The sequence below is a fragment of the Ornithodoros turicata genome, chromosome 2 (genome assembly GCF_037126465.1).
Source record: "Ornithodoros turicata isolate Travis chromosome 2, ASM3712646v1, whole genome shotgun sequence".
Classification (NCBI taxonomy): domain Eukaryota; kingdom Metazoa; phylum Arthropoda; class Arachnida; order Ixodida; family Argasidae; genus Ornithodoros; species Ornithodoros turicata.
Genome location: NC_088202.1, coordinates 81,861,414 through 81,872,608, shown reverse-complemented (window position 1 = coordinate 81,872,608; position 11,195 = coordinate 81,861,414). Strand labels below are relative to the sequence as shown.

The 11,195-nt window shown below is 45.6% G+C and overlaps 1 protein-coding gene across 1 annotated transcript in view; it reads left to right on the top strand.

Annotated features, from left to right (window-relative positions):
- Positions 1-6,690: 6,690 nt before the first annotated feature.
- The window catches only part of LOC135385619 (kin of IRRE-like protein 1), a 569,797-nt gene continuing 565,292 nt past the window's right edge, over positions 6,691-11,195 (top strand). Inside the window, exon 1 of the mRNA XM_064615057.1 lies at positions 6,691-7,033. The gene's annotated coding sequence lies outside the window, so the exon portion shown is untranslated. The remainder of the gene's footprint in view (positions 7,034-11,195) is intronic.

The window sequence follows — 11,195 nt, the reverse complement described above, 5'->3', positions numbered from 1 at the left end:
GGGTGGGGGGGGGGGGGAGCGGCCGCTGCCCGAGTTTGTGGTGCGATGGCCTTGCCCACCCCATTTTCATTAATTTTTTATGCATCATGTGTTTTTTACAGGGTTTGCATGTTCACTTATGTCCCTTTTGTTTACTACAGTTAAACTTTTTTGAAGTAGCAGGGAAAATCTGTGACCTACTTCGCGTCAACATATTCACTGGTACTATCAGTACCCTTTGACACAAATCGTCCACAGGGTTGCCCACTCTGACACAGGGTCGTCTAAGATAAAGTACAGAGTTTGCAGTGAAGATAAAACAAACAAAAAGAGCGTTTGGGAGGTAAATTATGCGTTGGAGGACGGTAATATGCGCTAAAATTTCGTATAAAAATTGTCACTTGGTCTAGTCCTTTGTGGATAAATCGTGAACATTAGAAAAACCGTCGCCCTTTTAACATTGTCTATGGCCTATGCCTGTGTTTCAGCTGTGTCCGTCAGATCGCGACACGGCCGCATGCGGCTCTGCAGACGATATCAAAACCATTAACTCGCATGAGAACACAAAAGAAAACAGGGTTTGATTTTGAATATCAAAAGGGTGACGGCTTTTTAATTTTCACGATTTATCCTAAATAACTGGCTCAGTGACAATTTTTAAACGAAATACTTTATCTTCGACGATCCCGTATATTCGAAGCATAAACATGTGTCTTCTGTTATACACATAGGGAAAGGGTAGGCATTACCTAACTACAGAATGCCGTTAATGAATACTTTTTTTTTTAAACCGTTAGGTGTAATTCCGCGTTGCGGTTCATATATTCGATCCTATATCATGCCGGTTTTTCCACGCAAAAAAAAAAAAGTTCCTCCACCGATCCTTCAAAATTCAACTCTCCTCCCGTGTGACGAGAGACTCTCGTCGCCCCCGGCACCGACTATGCTTCTAGAACGGTAGCCTCCAGCAGCGCATCTTCAGAAAGCTCCAGCGGCCATCCCCAGTCTTTACATAGTCACTGGATGTTTCAAACGCTGTATGCGGTCACAGATGAAGATGTTAGCTTTGATACTACGTAGTAATATCATTTTACCTGAGCAGTCGTATCGTTTCTGGCCAATCGCAACCTTATGCTGTATGTGAGCTCGGTATGTTTTCATTTCATGTCATTTTTATTTCTCTAAGGACCTATTAAAGGAGCACTGAGGTGATCCCACAAAAGTATTTTTGTTTTTGACTGTGGTGTGTTCTGCAACGAATAAATTGAGCTCTTGCGAAAGAAAAAAGAGAAAAGAAAAGACGTGCGTAGGTGACCTGCAGCGCGCGTGAGGCATCTGTTTCGCACACCTTTCAAAACTCCTCCACTCGTGAAAAGAGCGTATCGGAGGATAAGGGAACGGCGTGACGTAGCGTGTTCCCCTGGCATGTGACTCGTGACGTACACCGGCGCGTCTCAGGCGGGTATAAACAGCGCATGAGATTAGAAGAAAGAAACAAAGCAGGAAGGAAGGCAACGGGGACTTCCCTACGTCACGCGAGGATCGTGCCGACCGTCCGAGACTGCTTTCTCCGACTGTTTTTGTGAGTTTGATTGCGCACTGGCAGTACACCGCGCAGCGAAAATATTTTAATGTTGACTCCTTGTGGACAGCTCGACAGACGAGACAGCGTTTCGAGTCATGTTAAAGCCCCAGGACAGATTTTCTCTTCAGAAGGTAAGGAACATTTGATTGGCTCTGAAATGGGAGAGAGTGGTCAGTGACGAAATCAAAATAAACACGCGCGTTGCTCCAGTCCTGCTTCGGTCGCGCGTCTGCGCTTATCACATTCTGCTCATCTATGGCGGAATGATAGAGCAGAGTCTTCTGCCTGTCTGGAAAGATAAAAATGTGTAAACGACGTGCTCGAACGACTGGAAGTATTTCGATTCAGGACGCGTCCTACCCCAGCATGTGCCAACTGCGAGGTGCTTCTTATCATTATTTCGGATGGGTCTTGTTGTATTGGTCGCACCGGTACAGGAGGAGAGTGGAACATGCTTGAAAACTAAAATGAACGAGAAAGAGCTACACTTGGATGAGACACTTGAGCAAGAAAATAAATATTTTCATAAGGTGACCAATAGGTTCATTTACAGTGCATTCCCTCTGATGTCATTCCCTCAGCTCATTTTCAGCATTCCCTCTGGTGGGTATAATGAGGCTCCTGGCTAATCTCAATAGATATGCTATTTCTAATGAATTTCTGTTACCTCAGAATGACTGTTTCAGACCATAAAGTACGAGATGTCGGGGACGGTAAGCACGCGGCACAAGCAGCACAAGTAAAATACGTGCAACGCAGAGGTGAAGTCTTAGGAGGGGATGCGTCCCCTTGTCTTAGTCCCGGCCACTTCCCTTCCTGAGTTCCTCAACTTCCTTGACGCCAGTGCGGTTGGTATTCCGTGTTGGAAAATAGACGCCTCTAGGTATTTCCACATTCCAGCTCAGCTTCAACGTCGTCAGGAACAACAAAAACGTATTCATTTCACGCGTGCTTACTTCGAACAATGGACACGATGGCAATGTGAGAACATAGAATGTTCATCTGTGGACAGTAATAACCGACGAAGACACTGAGGCATTTCTTTCAGGAATTAGCCATTTCTGCGCCTCTTTCACTTCAGTGTCGAACGTAGGTGAGAATGCGGTCTCGGTTTGCCTTAGAGGATACCGAAGACGAAAAAAAAAGGAAAGAAAAGGAGACGTAGGCTGCACTGCTGCGGCCGGTCGCTTCACGACACATGATTTGGCCACACTTTCGAATGCCGTCGCAAAGTCACCTCTTGTGTGTCTAGCGAGTAGCGACGTACGTAAACCCCGCATCGTTATCATTATCTGTCTGGGGGATATTGGATACATACTGTTGGCTGAGTGCCTAGGTTACGTCTGTGTCACTGCTCATTCAGGACCATTACTCTGTTCGAAACTGATCTATGCTTCCGTGGATGCAGAACGGACTTTCTACATGCGTGGAGTAGAGTATCACCCACGGCGAAGAAGCTCCCCCATCATCGTCATAAAATAAAGTTGTTTTCTACAACCCACATGTATAACCTGTGTCGGAACCTCATTTGGTACCTAAAGCACACGTGGGCCGTATATCATTGTCTACTATAATTCGAAGCAAGCACATGTGAACTTAATACGCTTTTGTTGTTCTTGATGAAGGTTGAAGCTGAGCAGGAGTGTAGAAATAAGTAATGTGTCTACTTTCCAACACGGGACACCAACTGCACATGGCAACAAGGAAGTTGAGCAGCTAAGCCGTCGTCTCTGCGTAGCACATATTTTACTCGTGCTGCTTGTGTCGCGTGCTTAGCGTCCCCGACCCAGAATCCCAAGCGTGTGGGGGCGTTCTAAAAAATTGGTGAGGGGGGGATTGCAAGGTCCCGACATTGTAAGGAGTGCACAGATACAAAGTTAGGGGTGTGTCGCAAAACATTTGGGGGTGTTGGGGGTGCAGGGGGTTCTGGATAGATAGATAGGGGGTCCTAGACTTCTCATACTTTATGGTCCGAAGCAGTCATTCTCAGGTAACAGAAATTCATGGGAAATAGCATACGTGTTGGGATTCGTGACATCAGGGGCATCATTATAGCCATCATAGGGAATGGTGAAGGGCACACTGAATGAACCCCGAGGTCCCCTTATTAAAACATTGATTTTCTTGCCAAAGTGTCTCATCCAGTGTCGCTCTTTCTCATACATTTTATTTTTCAAGCATGTTCCACTCCCCGCCGGTACCGGTACTACCAATAGAACAAGCCCCATCCGAAATAATGATCGGGGTAACCTCGCGGTGGACACATGCTGGAAAAGGATCCTTCCTGAATTGGAATGCTTTCAATCGTTCAAGCATGTCGCTGGAACATTTTTATCTTTCCAGACGGGGAGAAGATTCTGCACTATCATTCCGCGATAGATGAGCAGACTATGATAAGCGCGGACGCGCGACCAAAGGTGAGCCGAGACAGGGCGCTCATTTTCTTGTTATTTTGGTTTTGTCAGTGATCATCCTCTCCCATTTCGTAGCCAATCAAGTCTGCCATACTTCCTGAAGACAAAATCTGACCTGGGGCTTTAAATGTTACCTCAATGCTCCTTAGATAAGGGTGGAGGCAAGATACAAAGATACAAACAATACCATGAACAGTATACTGAAAAGAGGAATACGCTAAGTATAAGTACAATAATATGCACGTGTTTTCAAATATACCTAGGCTATCAGCCGGAACGAAATGTGAGGGCAGCAAGTTCCAATCACGGATGCACAGCACCAAAGGAGCCTTTTCTGTTATACTAATTATGACTAAATGTTTTGCATCGTATTTGGAAGACATTACTGAACGTCTAGTACGCTTGCTACGCACAGAACATTGTGAAGCTGATGTAACAGTAAAGAACAGGTTGGGGAATAAATATAATAAAATAATATAAACTATAGAACTCGCCAATGTTATTCGCCAGCACCCTCAGTTGCCCGTGCAGGTAAACGGTGTCACAGAGTTCGAAAGCTGCTTGTTGAACGCCATGAATTTTTTTTTTTGCTTCCGTGTTAGCGCCGCGAAGCAACTGTGGCTATGAGCGGAGTACAGATGTGGACAGATTGAGATAGGAGAGCAGGAAGGAGTGGGGGACAGGGGGATTAGTATGCGTTCTGGTCTGACTTCAGGGGGAACTGTGCCGTCATTCGTCTGGAAAGTCTTCGGAAAACCTAGGGAAAACCTCAGACAGCGCAGCCAGTGGAAGGATTCGAGCCCGCTACCTGCCATTGATATCGAGTTCTGATGAATCCACTGAACGGCGACAGCTTGCCCGATAAATTTAATTAACATACCGATACATTTTCGTTGCAGCTCCCATCAGTGTACCGCTAGAGGGCGCCGCTTCTACTGCCATTCTTGACGCGATAACAGTCGCGCTGGAGCTTTGGGACCGATCGAACTGCCGTCTTTCCTATTTGTTTTCACACGTACTTCACGTATGTTTTTCTTCTATGGAAGAACTACGAGATTAACCTGCCACTGCCCTCTATTGTTCCACGTTGCCACGCTACCTAGACTATACATTATCTTTGCCCACAAGGGAGGCCTTTATTGTGCGCTACGTCCGTACACGGCACATCTGTCCTAATACTCTTGCGCAATTTATTCCAGGTTAGTCTGCTCTTTGAAAACGGAAGTAGAGCTACTCTTTAAAAGGAAATACTGTCTCCACTGAGCTCAAAGTTAAGTTGACCCAATTTCTTCTTTTTATTTTTTATATTTTACTTACTGGCTGGTATTCGTGGTATCCGAACAGGGTCTCAGTCCTTCTGCTCATCAGTAAAGCAAACTGTCTAACTCCTAACTAAGTCTAGAACTGCAACTGCAACCTGTCTAACTAAGTGTAACCAGCAAAAATGGGGGCCAGTTCAGAAAAAAGCCGTCGTAGTCTTTTCTTGATCATCCCTAAGTCAGTTATAAAGACCAGTATTGCTTTTAGAGCGCGACAACAACCTCTGAGATGACATGAAAAGTTCACCATTAATCGCTTCGTTATGAGAAACTGCGCCTTGAACTGCTGATGACAAACGCTAAAATTAACCTGCCATTTCACGCGGTTTGTTACAACTATAGGGATACGCTACAAGACTCAGAAACAATACGCAAAAACGCTTTGTTACTTGCTGCCATCAGGTGTGACGCGCGCGAGTAGCCATGAATCAAAATTTATAGCAAGGTCAGAGCCAATTCGAAGTCAACACCAAGTTCTGTTGTTCTTTCTAGATATAGATCCGAATGTATTTATTACACTGTAAAGGCATGGAGCAGGTTTACCATCTGAAAATACAAGAATCGTACACTGTAAAAAGTACTGGAAAACAGCGATAGCTGTGGTGGTGGTCAGGGTGATGGTGATGATGACAGAAAAAGAAGGGGATGTATATAAGTCGCGTAAAAGCCGGGTGGGCGACTCCAGTATGCCTACACATAGACCAGCATAACAACAGCTGCAATATTGTTCTGTTCCAGAGTTCAGTCGCGCTACGAATGCGGCCTTTTGCGGCACACTTGAGTACAGGGCAGTGGCGTCGCTAGGGTGCGCGTCACTCGGTGCGGGAGCTGTTTGCGTCACCCCCCCCCCCAGGCCCCCTTAACGGATACCTTTCCGTACCATGCGATTCACGATAAATAAACGTATTACACCACACTCAGAAAGAAAAATAATGTGCCCTCGCAAAAGGCTCCTCATGTTGTTTTTGGCGTCATCGTGCCGCAGAGAACGGGAGGAAGCGGCATTATTGTGCGGCGCGTCACCCCTTCCGTCGCTTCACCCGGTGCGGACCGCATCCCCAGCAACCCCCTAGCGACGCCACTGATAGAGGGCATCTTAGGATTTTCGAGCTACGCGGACAACTGGGCCTGTTGGTACGAGAACGCCGGCTAAACGTCGATAACAAACAGGATGGATGGATGTCTTTACATTGCAATCAGTGTGGCTGCGAACCGCTCTTGAAATAATATATCTGCTTCACAGGCAGCGCTGAAGAACCACGCGTGAAATAATCGAAGCCGCTAAGATTTCACAACTGGGGCAGACGTGTATCAGTAACCCCTCCATCCTGTTGTCTGATAAAGAACTAGCACATCTAAACACGTGTGTGCAAGAGTGACGGGAGTTGGCAGGCCATGACACACGGAAGGTGACTCGAGCTAGCATTTAAACAGCTTGTGCGGTTTTCAGTATACAATGTTGGAAGTAGCGCCTATGTGTTGTGTACCTCTCTGCGCCCTGTCCCAGTAGCGCTCTAAAACTACGATAGAATTTTCGACTTTATAACTTCAAAATTTCAAAATTAACTTTTCTTTTCTTTCCGCGATGTTTACGAACTTAAGGATCGAACTACTTTCGTGTTTGTTACTGTTAAGAAGATTCATTACATCGAACGGTACCACATCTTTCCAAACTGTTATACCTTGCAATGGCAGAGCGGAAAAGAAGAGAGAGCTGGGAGGTCATCAATCGCAAGGTGAGTGCAAAGAGAAGAGGAATCGGGGCGTGTGGCCATGTTGTGGTAGGCGAGATGGCACCTTATTGAGTGGCAATCACTTTGATGCATCTGTGCCTCCTCTTACTCGAGAAACGACCGTTATTACGGAAATGGCTGGGGAAAACTGCTTTGCGCCGAGGTTGTAGGCAATGGAGACAGTAATCAAAAGGGCCAAAGTCGTTGGCGACGGGGACACTCCTGCGCACTCAGAGGACTTGGCTGCTGGAGGGTTATAGACTGAGATTTCTTGGCAACGTACATCGTTTGTATCCATGTTCGTGTTACAACGCGACGGGATATCCTATTCACTGCAAGTGATTTTGTGCGTCGCGCGCAGCCGAGGATGTTTGGGTACGAATGCTTGCGCGATCTTAGCGTTGAGACCTCTTTGCGAAACCGCTCGATGTGTCAGTATTTCGTCATTCTGCTATAATACATGGCGATTATCGTGTTAGACTTACCATGTTGCGATCTACGGTAGGGGCTAAGTCAGACCAACGTACGGAAAACATTTTTGCTGCCATGTAACGCTCAATGACGATGACATTTATAAGACGCCAAATGTTGCTACATCAAACGTTCAAATGGGACAAGTCAATTTTCGAGCTCCCGAGCATCACCATAAAGAGCAAATAGCTTTCTAGCATCCTGACTGACGAATACTCAACACATAGTACGCGTGCAATGCTGAGAAGCAGCTAGTGTGTCCATGTCTATACTTGCCTTGTGTGGCATTGTTCTTCTCTCCTTCCACACTAACATATCCACCGCGTAGGAATGATAGATGATTAATTTTAGAGTTATTCTACGTCAGGGAAGCACATTTTTGTTACTCTCGAGTTCATATTGATACTCGTGTGTTATGTAATTATCTGCCGTCCAAATCTTGCGTTACATTAACTGCACATAGAAAACATACTGCACATACATAAACTGCACGTTTTGTCTGTTTTGCTACCGTTTCATTAATATATCATAATATCAAACACACTCAACTTCATTTAAGAATTAAGATCACGAAAGAGAAACCCCAGTGGTCCTCTGAAAAGCATAGCACGGACAAACGGTAGGTTGTTTTGTGTTGCCATATCACGGTGACTGGACAGATGCCAGTCATGTTTGCAATCAAAGAGACAGTCGTGGAGCGGTTCAGTACATCACATCCTCATCATATCACATCACATCACACAAAAGGGAATCTTTATTTAATTACATCCAGAATAACCGTACTGCAGCTATTCTGTACCTGATTCTTGAAGTGCCTTCGACGAATGTAGAAAGGCATAGAACCGAGAAACAAGAACAAACAAAACACACATAAACAAAAAGGGTCTCAAGTTTCGGGTCGTGGATGTCGTATTTTGAACTGGCTAGCGTCGTTCCCAGGACGCCTCACTTCTTCATGATTGCACTGTTTTCCCCGCGAGTGCTTAACAATTTCCAATAGTCCACGGTTCCAAATCGTATCGTGTGATCGCCGTTGTGCTTGAACACTTTCTGTCTTCCGTTTTATTGTTTTTGCTTTCGTCTCTTTCTAAATCCATCCATATAAACCTCCGTGACAGTAGCCCTGCTCTGTTAGACTTCTGGGCAACCTTCAGTGAAGTTGTTCATGCAATACTACGAACAACAACAACAAATAAATCGTGACTATGACATGGGGTGATTCACCACTGGAGACTCAGTGGAGAGCAGTACACTATACCCCACTTTCCTTTTCGTCTAATAAATATATCCCCCCCCCCCCATTACACGCGAAACGTTAGGTGTGAGATATGAGAATGAAGTTAAAGTTATGTGCAAGCACAACAATTTAGCTGTTCTCCACTGGATGGGCTAAGTTGTCCTACGTATTACCACGAGACGCCCTGAGTCTCCTTCAGAAAGTCGCACCTCATGAAACTCCGCATGCGATTACCATCACGTGCAACAGCGTACTCACGTATCCGTTGTTCTTGTTGATAGAAAACACGAAAATGATACGTATTGAGATTGACAAACCTTATAAAAACAACAACGACAAAAAAACTCCAATGATGTTTCGATGTTTTATTAGCCGCCTGCTGAGCGTCTTCCTGCGACTAAGAAATTGCTACGATAATTCAACACTGATCCGTCTTCCCACCTTTGTCGGGTTCACAATAAAATTGTTTCACGCTCCTTATCAGGATATGAGAGATCGCGCGAATGCGGACAGTGACGAATTCAATTTGTCCTTTTTTTTCTTTTTTGTAAGATTCAAACTAAAAAAACATATCCCACAGTCGTGCGTTTCCTCGTTGCAAGAGCCATGCGGATATACGGAAAGCAGATTTATTCGTTATTTCTTAACGAAGCACAGTAGTACCACGGCTATTGCTCTCTCGGAAGTACGAGACTGCGCATTATACATAGGCTTCGCGTATTGGCGGTCGATCTTCGTGTCATTTACCATTTGGATCGTCTCGCCGCCGAATACAAAATATGCTTCCGCGTGTCTCACAGAACCTTCCCTTCCTCTAATCACTAAGTCTCCGTGCCCACGTAATACACACTACTCGCTCGCTCAGTCCTACTACTAGTCCTATTACTCCCTCCTCCCATACTCTTACTATGCTTTGGCAAGGATTGATTTCACCGAATTCTCGCGTTTTCTGACGCGCAAATTCTTCTCAGAATGTACAAGTACTGCTCACCACCCGCCGTCGTTGCAGAAGGGGATGTCTCACACGCTGAAAGCAGATAGCAGAAGAGGTCAGGAAATGTTACAGAGATGACCGAGCCAGATGAAGGCAAGAAGACACAGAGATTGAAGGAAAAGAAAATATGACGAGCGAAAAAGGTCGATTCAAACTTTTTTTTTTCTTTGTTCGTAAGACGTTCCCCGTACGCTTCGATCTTTCTGGGGACACCTCCGCACACATACTCGGACACATTCCTCCTCTTTTCTATGGTTCTGGTTTGCCCTTCTTTTTTCTTCTGCCTGAGCAGATAAAGACGAGCGTCAAAATTGCATCTGGGATCCGGGGTCGGAGCCCCTCAAGACGATCGCCAAGAACAAACTAAGAAACGGGACCATTTTTCGCTGTTTCCATTTCCTCTTTTTTTCTCGCTATCCTTTCTGCAGCATTCCTCTGCTGTAGTCGCTGGCACAAAATAAATGCCATTCGACCAAGCTGCTGATTTCGATTGTGGCAGATTCGTGGAAAGCAAAATACGCCTAGTTTCATGGTGTTAGGTACGGTTCCGACGGAATTTTGAGTTGTTAGATCATGCGCCTAGCGGGAACCGAGCATAATGAATATCAACAACAACTAGGAGTATTGCTTAGCGAGAAAAACTGTCATTCCGAGGTACGCCACAAGTCGGTAGCGTAGCCAGAAAAATATTTCAGGAGGGGTTCTATAGGGACTTTACATGGAAAAGGGAGGATATCACCCTCACTTCCCTCTTCCAAGTGCACTGCCAGAAGTGCAGTGGACCTTTTTCACAACGCTTCTGCGCATGCCCTGTGACCCTGACGGCGCCGAATAACGTTCCCTATGTATTCAATAGATGGCGCCAATATGGCGTCGGCTGTGCTTTGGCGCGCGTCGATCGCGTTTCGCTGGACAGCCGCTAGGATACAAAGCGAGTGTCAAAAAGGTCCATTTTGGGAGTCGGTAGATGGATTCGTTTTGCCCACATGAGGTTGCTGTAATATGCGCGTGAACGGAATAGTACGTACGAATGCACGAAAACTAGTATAAGCGAGACGCAATAGCCGATACTGGCCACGCACTAGTCCTCTATGCAGCTATGACGCACATGTGAAAGGATCAGTGTTGTACATAGCAGCGCTACTAGTAGCGCCGCTACCGTATTCCATACTTTTTTCACTAGCGGAGTTGCGATCCCGCTACATTTTAAATCGGTAACGGAAAAAGTATTTCCGCTAGCGGCGAACTCTTTCTCCGCCACCGCTACCCCTACTTTTCATAGCACGGAAGACGTGAAACACAGATGAAAAGCGAGATAACGGCGAAGCGGAATTTTCCTTGTTATTCCTTTTAGTTACTCTTAATCAGGCAGACTGATGTGGCGATATTTCTCAATTTCACTAACTCTCATACGTACACTCACACACACACATAAAGAGACGATGACGAGAATGGGCTGATGC